The sequence below is a fragment of the Mauremys mutica genome, unplaced genomic scaffold (genome assembly GCF_020497125.1).
Source record: "Mauremys mutica isolate MM-2020 ecotype Southern unplaced genomic scaffold, ASM2049712v1 Super-Scaffold_100100, whole genome shotgun sequence".
Classification (NCBI taxonomy): Eukaryota; Metazoa; Chordata; order Testudines; family Geoemydidae; genus Mauremys; species Mauremys mutica.
Window position 1 is genome coordinate 591,019 of NW_025423267.1, and position 16,854 is coordinate 607,872.

Here is a 16,854-nt window from a genome sequence, read left to right on the forward strand (position 1 = left end):
CATCATTTGAGTTTGTTTCAGTGACTTGGTTTGGGCTGAGGTTGTGACCCTGAGCACAGGGGTTCCTGCACTCTCTGCTCCTAGCCCCTCAGGGAGTGGACAATGGACCAATTTCAGAAAGTGGCTAGAAAGTAGCCTAAGAAAGTGTAGCATAAGTGAGAAGAAAAGCAATATTCTCACCGCCCTGGTGGTCTAGTGGTTAGGATTTGGCACTTTCACTGCCAAAGCCTGGATTCACTTCCCAGTCAGGGAAAAGTGACCTTAAACCAGGAAAGCTTTGCTTTTTCTTCACTTGCAATGTAAATAAATCCATGTTATTTTCCTGATTCCCCCATCTTCCCAGTGTCTCCATGGCAGGGCTGGCTCCAGGCAGCAGCGCAGCAAGCAGGTGCCTGGGGCAGTCAATGGAAAGGGGAGGCTTCAGCGGCAATTCGGCCCTCTCAGTCCCTCTCAGAGGGAAGGACTTGCCGCCAAAAGCGGCAGAGGTAGAGCTGCCCTTGATTGCAGCTTTTTTATTTTTTTTCTGCTTGGGGTGGCAAAAACGCTGGATCAGGCCCTGCTCCATGAAAGACAATTTGTTAAATCCCAGATGAGTGCAGTTCTATCAGTTCTCAGCCTGAGTCCTTAGGTCTTAATCCTGAGGATATTGTCCCACCATGGGGCCATTTCCTGCCTCTCTTTCCTAGGGAAGCACAATTTTCCTTGCACAGACACAGGAACAGCAAGATCTTTCTCTGTCCCTTGTGCAAAGCAGGGGGCCAAATTCCATGGAAACAATGGACAAGCAGGGGGCCCTGGGCACATCCAGCCCTGGCCGTGAGATGTTCCCTCCCCTCTTTCTTTATGCTCCTGTTGTTATTTCATGGATTGTCTGGGATGGGGGAAAAGCTGAGTTCACTCCAGGTGGAGGGGGAAAAGGACCCTGGAAATCTCAGGCCCCAACCCCTGCTACCAGGATCACCGAGGTGCTGGGAATCTGCATGGGAAAGGGACTGTGTGAATTGTCAAGGTGGGGAATGAATAACAATCTACAACTAGATCCACCTCATTAATCACTGACACAGGCTAATCCTGCTTCAGATAGAAGGGAAACTGGGAGTGATTCTTTGCTGTTCAGCCATGGAAACAGTGACCCAATTGCACGGCAGTGAATGTGCTGGGGAAAGCTGGACTTCACAGGCAGGTGGAAAGAGCAGATCCTAGAAACACCTGGAGCTCCCCACAGCATTTCTGCTACCAGGGTCAGGTGTTGAGTGACTCACAGTGCCCCCCGTCCCATTACCTTCCAGCAGGAGGTGGCAGCACCCCCCACCCAATGCAGGGGAGAGGGCTGAGTGTATCTCTGCACCCTGAGCCCAGGGCACCCACTCTCTCTGCCCCACACATCGAATCTGGCCCTGCTGCAAAGTGACCCCTAAGAACCAGCAGCCTCAAGGACCGCAGGTTTGGCCCTCAGAGCAGGGAATGTGTCCCCCATGCTGTGCTTAGGCCACTGGATGCTCTGGCAATAGGATAGCTCTGAGTGTAACCACCTAACCATCTGGGGATGTAGCTCAGTGGTAGAGCACATGCTTTGCATGTATGAGGCCCTGGGTTCAATCCCCAGCATCTCCAAGCTCTTTTTTTCACCCTGCTGCTTTGCTCATGCCCATCTGGCATGTGGCCCAGCAGTCTCCCTGCAGGAGTTTTAATCCTGCGGAGTGAGGGGTAAGTGCCAATTGCATGGAATGTCGGGGGCGGTTTCTGCTCCTAAGTCACCTCGGTACATGTAAGATTCCCACCCGCTGTGCTGCTTGGGACAAGGGTAGATGAGAAGGGCGAATCCTCCAGCACTGGAGGGAAAGGTCCCATCTGCACAGACTGAGAGGCCAGGAAACAGAGGGGCAGTCAGTGCTCAGAGAGGTCAGTGATTTACACCCAACAGGGGACACTGTCTTTTTGAGGTGAGTGCAGCTGGCTTGGGATGGTGCTGACGATGGACAGAAAAAAGGCTGGAGTCAATGACTGATGAGACCACAGAAGGGGAAGGGGAATGGCAGCCCCACAGAAGGTCCTGGGTGCTCAGATGCCCCAGTTATTGCTCCCTGGCCTGTCACAGAGAGAGAAAAGACACCGAGGGACCCAGCCCCCCTGCAGTGATCCCATGGACAAGAACCTGGCTGGGAGTGGGGTGAAGGTTCCCTCTGGGCAAAGGGGAGCTGAAATCCCTCAGTGTCCTGGAATTTAAGCAATGGAAGCTTCAAACCCTGCAGGGGTGTGGGCTGAGGTGCATCAGCAGAAGGTTGGGCTGGACAGGGGCGGCAGGTTTGTATAATTTTTGGTCGTTCCCAGAATGGGACTAAGTCCTGCCCCACCCCCGCACCCCCACACAGGGCCAGCTTTAGGCCGATTCTCCCGATTCCCCTGAATTGGGCCCCACCCCTAAGAGGGCCCCGTGCCCAAGCCCTGGTACTGCGTACTGGCAAGAGCTGGTGCGCTGTACCAGGGTGGCCCGGCTTCCTCAGGGGGCAATTTAAAGGGCCTGGGGCTCCCAGCAGGGGCTGGGGTAGGGCGGTTTTGGGTGCTGGGGGCTATTTAAAAAGTCCAGGGTTCCCATTGCTTCTACCGCCCCGGCCCTTTAAATAGCCCCCAGAGCCCCGCCGCTTCCCCAGGGCTCCCACAGCTATTTAAAGGGCCGGGGCGGTGGAAACAGGGGAGCCCTGGGCCATGTAAATAGCCCCCAAGCCCCAGGCTGCTGCTGCTACCCCGGTGCTGAAGGAGGAGGAGGGGGCACTTACCGTACAGGGTGGGCTGTACCCTCAGTACCCGCACCCCCTGCCCTGCCTCCAGCCCCTCACCCCCTGCCTGCACCAGCCCCTGCCTCCAGCCAGCCCCACACCCCCTGCCCACAGTCAGCCCATCTCCAGCCAGCCCCCCACCCCCTGCCCTGCCCGCAGCCAGCCCCTGTCTCCAGCCAGCCCTGCACCTCCTGCTCACAGCCAGCCCCTGCTGCACACCCTGCCTGCACCAGCCCCGCACCCCCTGCAGCCAGCCCTGCACCCCGTGCCCTGTCTCCAGCCAACCCCTGTCGTACCCCCTGCGGCTCTGCCTGAAGCCAGCCAGCTCCCCACACCCCCCTGCCCGCACCAGCCCTACACCACCGGCCCCGCACCTCCTGCCCTGTCTCCAGCCAACCCCTGCTGCACCCCCCTGCCTGAAGCCAGCCAGCCCCACACACCCCTGCCTGCACCAGCCCTACACCACCGGCCCTGCACCTCCTGCCCTGTCTCCAGCCAACCCCTGCTGCACCCCCCTGCCTGAAGCCAGCCAGTCCCGCACACCCCATCTCCAGCCAGCCCCGCACCCCTTGCCCTGCCTGCAGCCAGACCCTACTTCCAGTCAGCCCCTGCCCTGCCTCCAGCCAGCCCCATGTCCACTGGTGCCCTGCAGTTCCCAGGGCAGTAACCCTGCACACCTGCTTCAATGAGGGGGGCGGGGAGCAGCTGGAACCCACACATGTGCACACCGTAGGGTGACTAGACAGCAAGTATGAAAAATCGGGACAGGGGGTGGGGGTTATTAGGATCCTATATAAGAAAAAGTCCCAAAAATTGGGACTGTCCCTATAAAATCAGGACATCTGGTCACCCTAGCACACCCCCAGGGAGTGGCAGGGACCCACACATGTAAAACGGAATTCGTTTCTAGTTCAGGCCCATCTTTTTTAAAAAGAACTTTAGGTAGGGTTAACATACACCCGTATTTTCCTGGACATGTCAGGCTTTTTGGTTCTTAAATCACTGTCTGGGAGGAATTTTTAAAATTTAAAAATTCCTCCTGGGAAAATACGAACGCATGGTAACGCTATTGGTACAAAAAATACATACTGTGGCACATCCCTTAAATCAGAACTTTTTCCTAAGGGAACTGGTTCCTAAGGAATGAAAGTCTTTTTTATATATACATATATATATCTATATAAATTTTTAGTTATCCCTGCCGGGGCCCGGCTGAAAATGACTGCCCAGAGTTCGAGAACTGTCCCTGTTCTCATTGGACAGATGGGGAGAAGCCTGAAGTACAAAGAAGGGACGTGACCTTCCCAAGGGCCTACACAGCAAGGTGGTGGCAGAGCCAGAAAGAGAAGGCAACAGTCCTGACTCGTGTTCTAATGGACAAAAAACCCCAGAGAAAGGGATAGAGCCCAGGAATCGAGATGGTGGGGAAATTTCATTGAAACCATTTCTGTCAGAAAATCCCCTTCAGACTAAACCAGTTTGTTTCTCGAAATCAAAACAAGTGAGATGAAAGTTCTTTGCAAAAAGATTTTGTTGCAAAACAAAAGCATCTCCTGTTTGTCACAGTGTGTTAAATTGTCTCGTCGCACACAAAGAGGAGACACTTAGATCTCAAACATTAGATAAGATGCTTCAGTCTGAGCTAAGTAATTGCTGCTCTTAACAATTTCAAAATAAAAAAATACAAATCAAATAGACTATTTCAGCTATTCTATTATGTCATAATCTGCTCTGAGTAAATGTGATAGGACACCGCATATTATGCACTACTCCTAGTGACACTCGACAATGGATCCCCACCCACCGTGAGGTAGGTAGGAGCAGATCATTATTATCCCTACTTGAAAGAGGAAGAAGCTAAGGCTGAGAAAGGAGAATTGACTTGTCTTAGGTCACACAGCCAGCCAGTGGCAGAGTTGGGAATAGGACCCAAGAGCCCTGATTTTCAAACTAACCATCGGATCTTGAATTTCAGACACTGAATGACCTGAATAAAGTGCTCTCAGATGAGCTCCAGACCAACAACAGTGCACAATAAATATTCAGCAAGTATTTGAGGAGAACTGCAATGTTAGAGAGAATCATGAACTGCTCAGAGACAATTAATGCAGAGGAGCAGCAAAATTCATCAAACATATGACTGGTTATGACTTATTTCCTTGGGCTTAAAAGAGAACAACAAGGACCTGAGTCTCCTCCCTGTCAATAACCCCCTGCTCAGCCAATCAGGGTAGAGACTGAGGACGGGAGGCTGAGGGTTCTCGCCCAAAGGATGGCCCAGGTCACCGGTGGGGATCACTGCCCGAGCACTATTTCAGCCCCACATTTTCGGGTGGACCTCCCACAGTGGGAGCTGCAGAGCATTCCCCTGAGACACATACGCACACCCCTCCTGGTGTTGGGAGGGGAACAGGAGAAAGGACAAAAGAAGCAAGAGACAAAGAGAAAGGAGGGAGGGATGGAGGAAAAGGTGAAACCAAAAGGACAAACCCTAATGTCCCCAGTGATTCTAAGGACAAAATCCCAGGTGCACAATAAAATTCTGCCTCCTTAAGCTCGTGTTTTCCATGCCTAGAATTCAACTGTCACCAGATGGATCAGACTGAACAGGTTTCAAACCTCAAGGAGGCTCTTACCTTCTAAACAGGGACATCTGTTTTCTAGTAAAATCACTAAAGGGAAGGAGAAAACTCGAAAGAGGTTCCTCCTGGCGCCCACGTACGTGAACCCGAATACTCTCTCAGTCCTCAAAGAGAGACCTGGAGAAGGAGACTTGCTGAAGCAAAGCCACAGGGGTCTCTGAGGTTTCCCTGGCCCCTCGCTCCTGTCCTGCCTGGCTGATGTCAGCATCTCTCTGTGAGGTCACCACCTCCCCACCACCTTTGACCAATAGTCTGAGGTCCTGCAAAAAGCCTTTGTGATGTCACTGCCACACCCCTCCCTTGCTGTGCTAATGTCCTGCCCCTAGCCAGGCACTTTGGAGGTTTGAGCTACTCCCTGTGGATCACCCCACTCAAGGAGCGTTCGTTCTAGGCAGCAAGCCGGCTAGACAGGAAAACATCAGACGCTGCTCCCAATGCTACACTCAGTTTTTCAGAAATTAGTCGACTTTATGGCCAGAAGAGACCATTAGAGCATCTAATCTGACCCCCTGCATATCACAGGCCTCCTGTATGACACAAGAGCTACTTTTGGGGCAAACACATTCCAGAAAGGCATCTAGTCTCCATTAGATGACACCAGGAGATGGCAAATCCACCACTTTCCTTGGTAGCTTGTTTCTGTGGTGAATCATCCTCGCTGTTGAATATTTGTGTCTTATTTCTAATATGAATTTGTCTCTTTTCACCTTCCAGCCACTGGGTCGTGTTATGCCTTTCTCTCCTCGATTAAAAAGCCCTTTAATACTGTGACGGGGCAGGGCAGCCCCGCACTGGTACAGCAGGGGTTAACCCTTCTTTACTAGCAGAGGAGGCCACGCCCAGGAAGTTCTGCTGGGCATGCTCCAACTGGCAGACCAGTACAAAAGCCTGCAGGTCTGCTCAGTCTGGGCTGGCCACCGGGGGAGAAGGACACAGACCGTCAGCTCCTGCAGAGGGAGAGCCCAGGAGCTCAGACCGGGGCGCCAGCCGAGCAGGGGCCGACCCGGAGCCCCCGGGGAGGGACGCCGGCAGTGACAGACCTACGGGGGAGCCGCTCCCACAACGCAAGCGTCCGGCTAGACAGGGTAGAAGTGAGCCAGGGGCATTGTAGTGACTGACAGCCTTAAAGCTGCAGTACCGCTCGGCGTGTTGCGGACGGATCCCCGCCGAGCGGGCGGCAAGGAGAACTTGCCACAAACAGGGCCCTGGGTCGGGGCTCGGTGGAGAGGGAGGGCCCGAGTCCCCCTACCCCACCTCGTGCTACCCCACCCCGCAGGGGGTGTTTATGGACTCAGGCTGCTAGGCCGCGCTACCCCACCCCGAAGGGGGGGTTTATGGACTCCGGCCGCTAGGCCGCGCTACCCCGCCCCGAAGGGGGCGCTTGTGGACTCCGGCCGCTAGGCCGCGCTACCCCGCCCCGAAGGGGGCGCTTGTGGACTCCGGCCGTTAGGCCGCGCTACCCCACCCCGAAGGGGTGTTTATGGACTCCGGCCGTTAGGCCGCGCTACCCCGCCCCGAAGGGGGCGCTTGTGGACTCCGGCCGCTAGGCCGCGCTACCCCGCCCCGAAGGGGGCGCTTGTGGACTCCGGCCGCTAGGCCGTGCTACCCCACCCCATAGGGGGTATTTATGGACTCCGGCCGCTAGGCCGCGCTACCCCACCCCATAGGGGGTATTTATGGACTCCGGCCGCTAGGCCGCGCTACCCCGCCCCTTGAGGGCGTTCTTGGACTCCGGCCGCTAGGCCGCGCTACCCCGCCCGAAGAGGGTGCTTGCGGACTCCGGCCGCTAGGCCGCGCTACCCCACCCCAAAGGGGGGGGTTTATGGACTCCGGCCGCTAGGCCGTAATACGCCGGCTACCAGGGGCAGACCAAAGGACAAGCGAGTGGTGCAGCGCAAGGCCCCCAGCCCGCCCCTGCCACAAGGGGGCGCTGGGGCACCAGGCCCATCACAAATACCCAATCTTTTGTCTCCATTAAGGCCCTTCAACACTTCAATGAAGTCACCTTTCAATCTTCTTTTGATAAGCTAAACAGGTTGAGCTCGTTCAATAGCTCACTAGAAGGCATTTTTCTCCAGCCCTCAGAACACTTTGTGGCTCTTTGGTCATCAGACTCCTGAACTGCAGCTGGATGTGGCTCTTGTTCTTCTGCACAACATAGCTCCTGGAGAAGAGGGATCTGCAAATGTACATTCATATGATACCTTTGTTTAACTGATGAAAACATAAACTAGACACTTAGAGGATTGGAACTGATTTTAGCTGATGGACAACTTTGCTAGGTTTTTATGCATTTGGACAGTGAAATGTTGAGTGTTTACATTGATATCAAGCACTCCTGTATAGAGGAGCCCCTGAACATAATGGATAATGGAAATGAAAATGTTTTCCTTTTTTTAAAAAAAAGAAAGAGGGTTATAAGAGAACACTGGGGTTTGAACTGAGGACTGTTTGAACTGCAGTTAAGCACTCTACCACTGAGCAATATCCCCATAACACTAAGAGTGTGGAATCGTGATGTTCAGGGCTTTGAAGGACAAACTCTGCTTCATCGAGCTCCTTTGCCATTCCCAGACCACAGGTGGTTTTAAAAATGGGGTTTGATTAAACTTCTTAAATGTGGCAAACACCACAGGTTGCACACCCACCGATATAGCTTCTCCCACTGACATAGCTGCCACCTCTTGGGAAGTGGATTAACTGCACCCACAGGAAAACTCTTTCCCATCAGCATAGAGCAGTGGTTCTCAAACTGAGAGTCAGGACCCCAAAGTGGGATGTGACCCTGTTTTAATGGGGTCGCCAGGGCTGGCATTAGACTTGTTGGGGCCTGGGGCTGAAACCAAAAGTCTGAGCCTCACCACCCAGGGCTGAATCCCTCAAGCTCTGGTTTTGCCCTCCCCTCACTGGGGCAGGGCTCAGGCTTTGTCTCCTGTGCCTGTGCCCAGTGTAGAGGGGCTTGGTCCCTCTTTCCAGGGCCATGGAGTAAGTTTGTTTGCTTTGCAAAAAGGGGTTGTAGTGAAAGGAAGTTTGAGAAACCCTGGCATAGAGCCTCTGAATATGTCTAGACTTGGCTCCCTGTGGCAGATCAGACACTGAAAGTGCAGCCATGGAGACACCACACACCAGCCTTGCCTAGCAGGCAAGAATCCAACCTCCACAGACAAATGCCTGTTGCTTTCTAACCCATCTCCCTAAGTCCTCAGCCACCACCACTTAACAAAGGGGCTTTTCTACACACTGGTTCTGGTCTCACTGAAGGGTCATTTCCAATTGTTTGCTCAGACCAGCATTAGGGAAAATGGTGCCCTGGGCAAAGCTTGTACTTTGGCACTTCCCCATTGCCCCTGGACGATCCCCACTCCCCCTTTACCGCTAGCTCCTGCACTCCCAGCCCTTGCGCCTCCTTCACCCCTAACTCCTGCCCCCTCCTGTGCCCCCTTTGCCCTTAACTCCCTGTGCCACCAGCCATTGCCCCTCTCCTGCAGCCCCTCACATGGCTCCAGTGCTGGGGGCCCTGCACGTGTTCTCCCTTTCCCTGGGCTTTGGCATCACTAGCCCCTGATTAGCGAGTAGGGTTCAGTAGTCCCCAAAATGTGGGGCATGACTCCTAGGGGGACACAGAGGAACATTCATGGAGTCAATGAAATCAGTTGAGCTTCTTCAGTCTCTCGCTGGAGACATTTTCCTTGTTTTTAAAGGCAAAAATCCTGATCTTTCCAACGGGAGCTACTGCTTCAATGTTCAGTTTGGGGAGGGATTTGGCTGCGCTCAGAGATCTGCCCGCGGGTTTACAATCTGCGATCCGAAGGGTCGAACGCAAACAGCGTTTAGATGGGACCGTTAGAGCCGCCCCCGTGTGGCCAAAGTTCAGAACTGACCAGCAGAGTTTACAGCTGGAGCCTGGGATGCTCCTGAACAAACTGGGCCCAAAGCCTCTCGCGTGGGACCCTCGCTGTGCGGTAGGAGGCGGAGGGAAGCTGATTGTCAGGGCTCAGGGCTGCACCCTGCCATGCTGAGCTGGTGTCTGTGCTAAGCTCGGCATCAATCAGGTGATTCTGGGCAGTTCGGGGTCCCCGGGCTCCCACAGGAGGGTGAAGCAGGTCACCCCTGGAGCAGGTTAAAGCTGCAGGTTGACAGTGGGGTTGCTGCTCCTGTGAACAGCTGCTGTAGCACCGCCTGGGCAGGACAGGGAGAGCCAGTTATACCCCCCCCCAGCCTGTATCGGGGGATGGGAGCACTCACACCCTGGGGACCCACCCACCAGAGATCTACTGGGGGGGAGAGTGGCACCCACACACCCAGGATGTTGTGGGGGGGGACAAGGGCATCCACACTCCGGGATCCTCTGCAGAGGGACGGACACCCACACAGCCAGGATTCTGTATGGGGGGCAGAGGTACCCGGACACCTGGGTGGGGGAAGGGGGCACCGAAACAGCCGGGATCTTACCTGGCAGGACAGCGGCACCTGCAGCTCGACATGAGACGGGGGCGGGGGAAGCAGGAGCATTTCCCAGTCCCAGGCTGTCCCCGTCTGGCCAAGGCACAGAGCTCACAAGCAGAGTTTAAAGCTCCAGCTGCCAGGCCACAAAACAAGCTGGGCTCTGTGGCTGGTGCCTGTCATCCCAGCTCCTGGGGAGGCTGAGGCTGGCGGATCGCTTGAGCTCAGGAGTTCTGGGCTGTAAGGGGGTGTGCTGATCAGGTGTCCGCACTAAGTTCAGCATCAATATGGTGATCCTGGGGAAGCTTGGGGTCCCCAGGTTGCCTAAAGAGGGGTGAACCGGCCCAGGTCGGAAACGGAGCAGGTCAAAACTCCTGTGCTGATCAGTAGTGGGATCGCACCTGTGAATAGCCCCTGCAGCGTAGCCTGGGCAAGACAGTGAGACACGGTCTCTTCTTACAGGTTTCAGAGTAGCAGCCGTGTTAGTCTGTATCCGCAAAAAGAACAGGAGTACTTGTGGCACCTTAAAGACTAACAAATTTATTTTAGCATGAGCTTTCGTGAGCTGCAGCTCACTTCTTCGGATGCATAGACACCCCTACCCCGCAGAGCCTGGCTGGGGGGATGGGAGCACCCACAGGATGGGGATTCTGACTTGGGGGGAGGGACGCCCCCTGCAACACAGATCTTGAAAATAGAAACAGCGACACCCACACACCACAGATCCTGGATGGGGTCAGGGGAACCACACACGGGAGCTAGTTCATGGGGTGGGGGACACACCCTTATGCTCCGTTGCACCATTCTTAATGAGAAGAACGGGGGCATCCACACAACACGGATCCTTAACGGGCGGGGGGTCACCCACACACTCCACTATTAACCAGGAGGGACAGGGGCACCAGACACCCCCAGTAACATGGGGAACACCGACATCCACCAGATCCCTCATGGGGAGTAAGACAGAGGGGATTGTAATGGGGCCCGGCGCACCCACGCACCGGGGATTGTTAAGGGTTGAAGGGACAGGGACACCCACACACACTGAGATCACGGCCTTGAAGGAACGTAAACCCTCCACAGAAGGACCTGGTCTGTTCCATGATGGCAGCCCAGCCTGGGTGAGTCAAAGTCTCTTTTTATACAGCCATGCCCCAGAGATCCTGACTAGGGGAGAGAGACACCCACCCCCCAGAGATCCTTAATGGTCTAGGGTGCACCCACACACCAGGGATTCTTATGGGTGGGAGGAATGGAGACAGCCAGACACACTGAGATCACTTCCTCCCAGGAGCCTGGGCCAGACAGGGAGACACAATTTCCCTTTACAGATCTGCCAGACAACCTTCCTCCCACTCCCTCCACACAATGTTCTTATTTGGAGGTGAAGCCAGGGAAATCACATGGAGGATTCTTATCTGGGGAAGTGGGGGTACCCACTTACCACCAGAGATTCTTAAGGGCAGGAGGAACAGGGACTCCCACCTCTGTAGCATGGGGGTGGGTCGCCTGCTGGGATCATCTGGGCATATTTCACCTCGTCAGCTCCCTGCCATTGCCTTGGGGGGCCCTGGTTCACTGCCTCTGGCACCCAGTTTAGCCTCCTTCCTGAGGGCTGAAACGCTTTGATCTGTCTAAGTTCTGTGGGATCAATACGTGTCATGGTGTAATTCTGTGTTATTCGGGGGTCAGACTAGCTGAGCTAATGGCCCCTTCTGCCCTTAAACGCCATGAAAACATTTCCCTGGTTTCTCCTTGCGCCTGACAGACACCACGGTGAGGGGCCCAAGAGAAGATCCTGGACACAGCGCTCTGGCTCTTACTTTACTTGGGGACGTCAGCGCTTTCCTAGCAAAGCTGCTTCTAAAGCGCTGGATTTGGGGAACGGTTCGGCTCCGGTTCAGAGATCTGCCTGCGGGGTGTGAACCTGCCACGAGGAGCGGGAAACGCAACCAGCAACGGGAGGCGTTGGCTGAGCTCCACGCTGCCCCCGTGTGGCCAAAGCTTAGAACTGAGCAGCGGAGTTTAAAGCTGGCGCTGGGAAGGACCTGAACACACAGGGCACGAAGGCTCCTGTGTGTAACACTTGTTGGCTGGGCAGCTGGGCGTAGCTGATTGCCAGGGTTCAGGACTGCAACCCGGGGTGCTGAGCAGGTGTCTGTGCTCAGGTTGGCCTCGCTATGATGGTTTCTGGAAAGTTTGGGGTCACCAGTCTCCCTAAAGAGAGAGGAGCCAGGTCAGCCCACGAAAGGAGGCCGGCAAAACTCTGGTACCAATTGGCCGTGGGACTGCCCCTGTGAAGAGCCACTGCAGCCCCGCCAGGGAGAGCCGGTCTCTCTTTATGCAGCGCCCCCCCGCCTGCCACCATTCCTCAGGATGAGGGTTGTGCTCAAAGTTCTGTGCCCCGTGTTTTCACCTCCATGTGAAGCGCACAGTGCAAATAACCCTCAGGGCATCAGCTCAGTTCCAGGCTCCACTTCCACCGGCTCATGCAAGATGGTGCAGAGGAGCCCCTGGGTGGCTGTGGGCCTGGGGAGGATGGCTTTTGATTTTTCGGCTTGACTGCTACAGGCAGCAAGGACAAAAGTCAGATGGCCGACTCTCCCGTCCACCACGCTCATCAGGAGCCCTTAGTCGACAGGCTCGGAGAATGCGGGCATCGCCCCCCACTACCTCTCGCATGCAAAGCGAGCGCTGTGCCGCTTGAGCTAATTCCCTGCAGCTGGCCTGACTCTCAGGCACCGGGCAAAAAAAGGCAAGAGCTCTGTGGCCTTAAGCAGAACACAGCCTGAAATGGGAGGGACGGGGGCGCTACCCAGAGCTGGGGAAGGGGGTCCGAGTCCCAGCCACGCTCCTCGGCACAAACACCAACGCTCCCTCCCTGGAGTGTGTCTGGGCTGAGAGTTAGCCCCTGAAACAAGCACCAAGCTTCAGAAGACAACGCAGGGATAGATCACTTGACGATTGCCTGCTCTGGCCATTGCCTCTGAAGCGCCTGGCATCGGTTACTGTCAGAAGACGGGATAGTGGCCTAGATGGACCATCGGTCTCACCCAGGAGGGCCGTTCCTATCTTCACCACTTTCCTCTAACCCAAGCAAAGCCCGGAGCAGGCCCAGCTCAGCAACTCTAGCAGACTCCCTGGCCCCTGGCCCAGCATACAGCAAAGCGACCCTGCCTCCACCAGGATAGACAGCCACCGACTCCCTCTTCCAGACCAACGCAGCCCTTCCCCGCTTTGGCTGTCTCCAAGCTGTCTGCGTGCTTTGCTCTGCTCTGCTCCACGGCTGCCATGCTGCCTGAGATCAGGAGGCTGCAAGGTCTCACGGTCTCAGCTGAGCTGGTATCGCGTGCCACCCCGCCCATCTCCTCATTCCCTTCAGGAACCCCTGGGATGTGAGTAATTCTGTATTTGAGTGGCTCTCCCTCCCGGCCAATGAGCTTGGCATAGACTAGCAGGGAGGGAGGAGGAAAGGGATTGTGCTCCAGTGAGAGCTCAGAAAGAAAGGTGCAGGTCCCCCACTAGAGCCCAGCCCAGCAGAGCAAAGCAGAGCAGAGCAGGCTGGAGAATGTGTGTCTGGGTCTGACTACTTCTCCCCTGCTCTTCCATTTGAGCTAGCTTCCCCCAGCTGTCTCCAGCCTCCCAGTCAGCACAAGGGGGAGAAGGGCCGGGGAGGAAGAGCTTTGTGCTCCGCAAGGGCTGGCTTTCTGGGAGGCCAAGCGGGGAGAGGGATGGAGGCCACTGGAGGAGCTGAGCCGGCTTACTGTCCATGGCTTCTAAAAGAAGGGCAAGAGAAGGTCCTGGGGCTGCCTTGCCGCTGGAGAATGCGGGCATTGATCCCGCTGCCTCTCCCATGCAAAGCGAGCGCTCTACCACTTGAGCTAATTCCCCTATTTTGGCAGGTGCTGTCTCGATCCATCCATTCGATAACGGAGGCCACATCGTTCCCTGCGCCAGCCAGTGACTCCTTCCAAAAGGGTCAGGCAAGGCAGGTCTTGCCGTTGGCCGGCTAGCTCAGGTGGTTAGAGTGTGGTGCTAATAACGCCAAGGTCATGGGTTCAAGCCCCATGCTGGCCACTCCAGGAGGCAGAGGGTGACTTCTGCTCTTTTGGCTGACTGCTAGGGGTGGCAGAGGCCAAAACCAGGTGGGCCTGGAGCTGGCAAGAGCCCTGCTGGGCGCAGGCGCCGGGCAGGACCAAGCTCCTGACACTTCCTTGGGCTCCCCTCGCTCCACCTGCTGCCTGAAAGGAACTTGGAGACGGGTGAGCCCGGCCGGCTGCCTTCCAGGCTCATAGGAGGCCAGGCTTGAGCTGCCCGCCCGCGAAGCCAAAATCGTAGGCCTGCCGGCTCGCCCCCAGTGTCCACAGAGGGTTGACCTGATGGCCCGAATTCTTGCCGGCCGCCAGCTCCACCCAAATGTACCCGACGCCGGATCACGCTCCCCAGCCCAAGCCACAGAGGAAGGCTTAATACTCGGCACCCCCACCTAGGGGAGAGGCTTCACACTCCGCCGGCGCAGGGTGACCTTTGGGACTTTCCTGGACACCATCCTCCCACCGCCCACAGCCAGACCCCCCAAGCCCACACTCGAGCCCACCCCTCCGACAGGAAGGAGCAGGAGGACCACTCCGCCCAGGGGCACCACCACTCGAAGTCAGCTTCACTTGCTTTCTCTTCTACCCCTTTCCTCCCAAGTTATGCGCGCCTCACGGGAGCCGGCCCTGGGAAGACGCAGGCACCGCACTCTGACTGGCGCAAGCCAAACGCCCACACCGAGAGTTTAGCACGGGCTCTTGAGGCACTGGAGGAACCCCATACAGATGCACTGACGGAGCTAAGCTTTACGGCCAAGGGCCCTACCTGTGCAGAAAGCCAACTTGCTTGTGAAAAAGACTCCTCTTTCGGCTCCCCTTCCAAACTTCCAAATGCCTCCAAATGGGAAAACACACACACTGAAACACCCAAACGGTCCTAACGCTGGGGCCAGGCGAAAAAGAAAAGCAAGGAAAAGATTTCTAAATGGCCACCCTGCCAGAGTCGTACAGCTCCGCAAGTGAAACCCGTGGGAGGGACATTACACAGAAAAGGGGAATGGAAAGCTGCCCAAATTGAGATGCTGTGGAAAGCTACAGCCCCATCGCTACTCCTACTCTGCACACTTCTTGCAACAGCTGATGAACGGCCAGGTGCTTTTCGCATCCAAGCCCACACCAGGGGAAGACCTTGAGAAGTTTCCCATGGCTTGCCTGGTTCAGCTGGTCAGAGTGCGGCACTCGTGGAGGCAAGATGGTGCAGAGGAGCCCCTGGGTGGCTGTGGGCCTGGGGAGGATGGCTTTTGATTTTTCGGCCTGACCGCTACGGGCAGCAAGGCCAAAAGTCAGATGGCCGAATTTCCCGTCCACCACGCTCATCAGGAGCCCTTAGTCGACAGGCTGGGAGAATGCGGGCATCGCCCCGTCATATGTTTATTCCCCACTTCGAACTTTAGCATCCACAAGATGGGGACCTGCATGGGCCCCTCTCAACTTAAATCCTAGTTTAGATCTGGTAAAGCTGCCACCCTCTAGAAGTTCCAGTGTCTAGCACACGCCCTGTTCCCCCAAACCTTCCCTGGGGAACACAGATCCAAACTCCTTGACTCGTAACCCTAAGGGAAATAAACCATTCCCCCACCTTCTTCCCCCTCTCCTAGTTGTTGGGAAAGATACCTTGATTCAAACTCCTTGAATCAAACAAAGAGGGATTGACTTTTCCCCCTCCACTTCCCCTGAAAATCCAAACAAGGGAAGAAATCAATCAGGTTCTAAAAAGAAAAGGATTTTATTAAAAGAAAGAAAGAAAGTACACTATCTCTGTAACACCAGGATGGAAAAACCACGAGGCGTGCTGCAGGATAGCCCCTCCCCACCGAAAAGCAATGCCGTGACCCGGATTTGAACCGAGGTTGCTGCGGTCATGGCGCAGAGTACTAACCACTATACAATCACGGCCAGGCACTGGGGGTATAGGAAGCAGCACACTGGCAAATGCTCAGCTCTGTGCTCTCAGGGCGGCCACCTACCTCGCCGGCGGGCACGGGTATTTCTCAAGTCTCCCCATTACAGTCACAGGTCAAATGCTGAGCAAAGGAAAAAAGACAGGAAGCCAATCCCATGCCTGTCCCTTTTTCTGTCTTCCTCCACCCCTGGACCAAGTCCCTCCCTGTTTGTCTGGGCCATTGTCCTCATGCCCCTGGCCAGCCTATTTCCCTTTGCCGCTCTGAAACATGCCCCCACGTGCAGGCCCCGGGGGAGGCTTTGGCTAGGGCGAGCGTTTCCTTGCGAGGTTATTGTCTCTCTGGAGGTGAAAGTCATCAGTGCGGGGTGCGAAGGGAAGTGGCCGTGGAAGGAGAATGCAAGGCATGTGGTGGGCAGGCCAGGGATTTCTTTGTCCCCCCTTCAAAAGTGGTCACCCTCCCCGGTGGGGAATCGAACCCCGGTCTCCCGCGTGACAGGCGGGGATACTCACCACTATACTAATGAGGAAAGGGGCATGGTGAGTAGCCCCAGCTCCCACAGACCAGCTATGGTCAGCGTACACCTACACTGTCGCATGGGCCCCAGCAGGCAACAACACCCCTGGCCCTCTTCTGCTTCCCAAAGGCTTTGGCCGCAGCAACAGCCCTGGGAAAAGCCCTGGCCCTCCTCACCTGCCCTTGCCCAGCACGACGCCTTTTCGGGCCTACACAGCTCCTCACACAACACCCGCCTGGGACCTTGCCCTCACCTACCAGCTCAGCAGCACCTTTCTTCCTCTCAAAACCTCCTTTTGCCACCCTCCCCCTTCCACACTTCACACTCACCTCATCACAAACTCACCCACGGCCCCTTTGGCTTCCCAAGCGCCTCTGGAGGGACGCAGCTTCCCAGGCACGCAGATCCGGCTGATGGCTCCCAAGTGTGCAAGTCCGTCCCCGCAGAGCAGTCTCATAGTGTGACCTTGAAGAAACTGTG

General features: G+C 55.8%; 2 non-coding genes across 2 annotated transcripts; both read left to right on the top strand.

Annotated features, from left to right (window-relative positions):
• Positions 1-1,542: 1,542 nt before the first annotated feature.
• TRNAA-UGC lies at positions 1,543-1,614 on the top strand. The gene has a single exon. It is a non-coding gene; the product is annotated as a tRNA-Ala (tRNA).
• Positions 1,615-13,865: 12,251 nt separating this feature from the next.
• TRNAI-AAU lies at positions 13,866-13,939 on the top strand. The gene has a single exon. It is a non-coding gene; the product is annotated as a tRNA-Ile (tRNA).
• Positions 13,940-16,854: the final 2,915 nt, after the last annotated feature.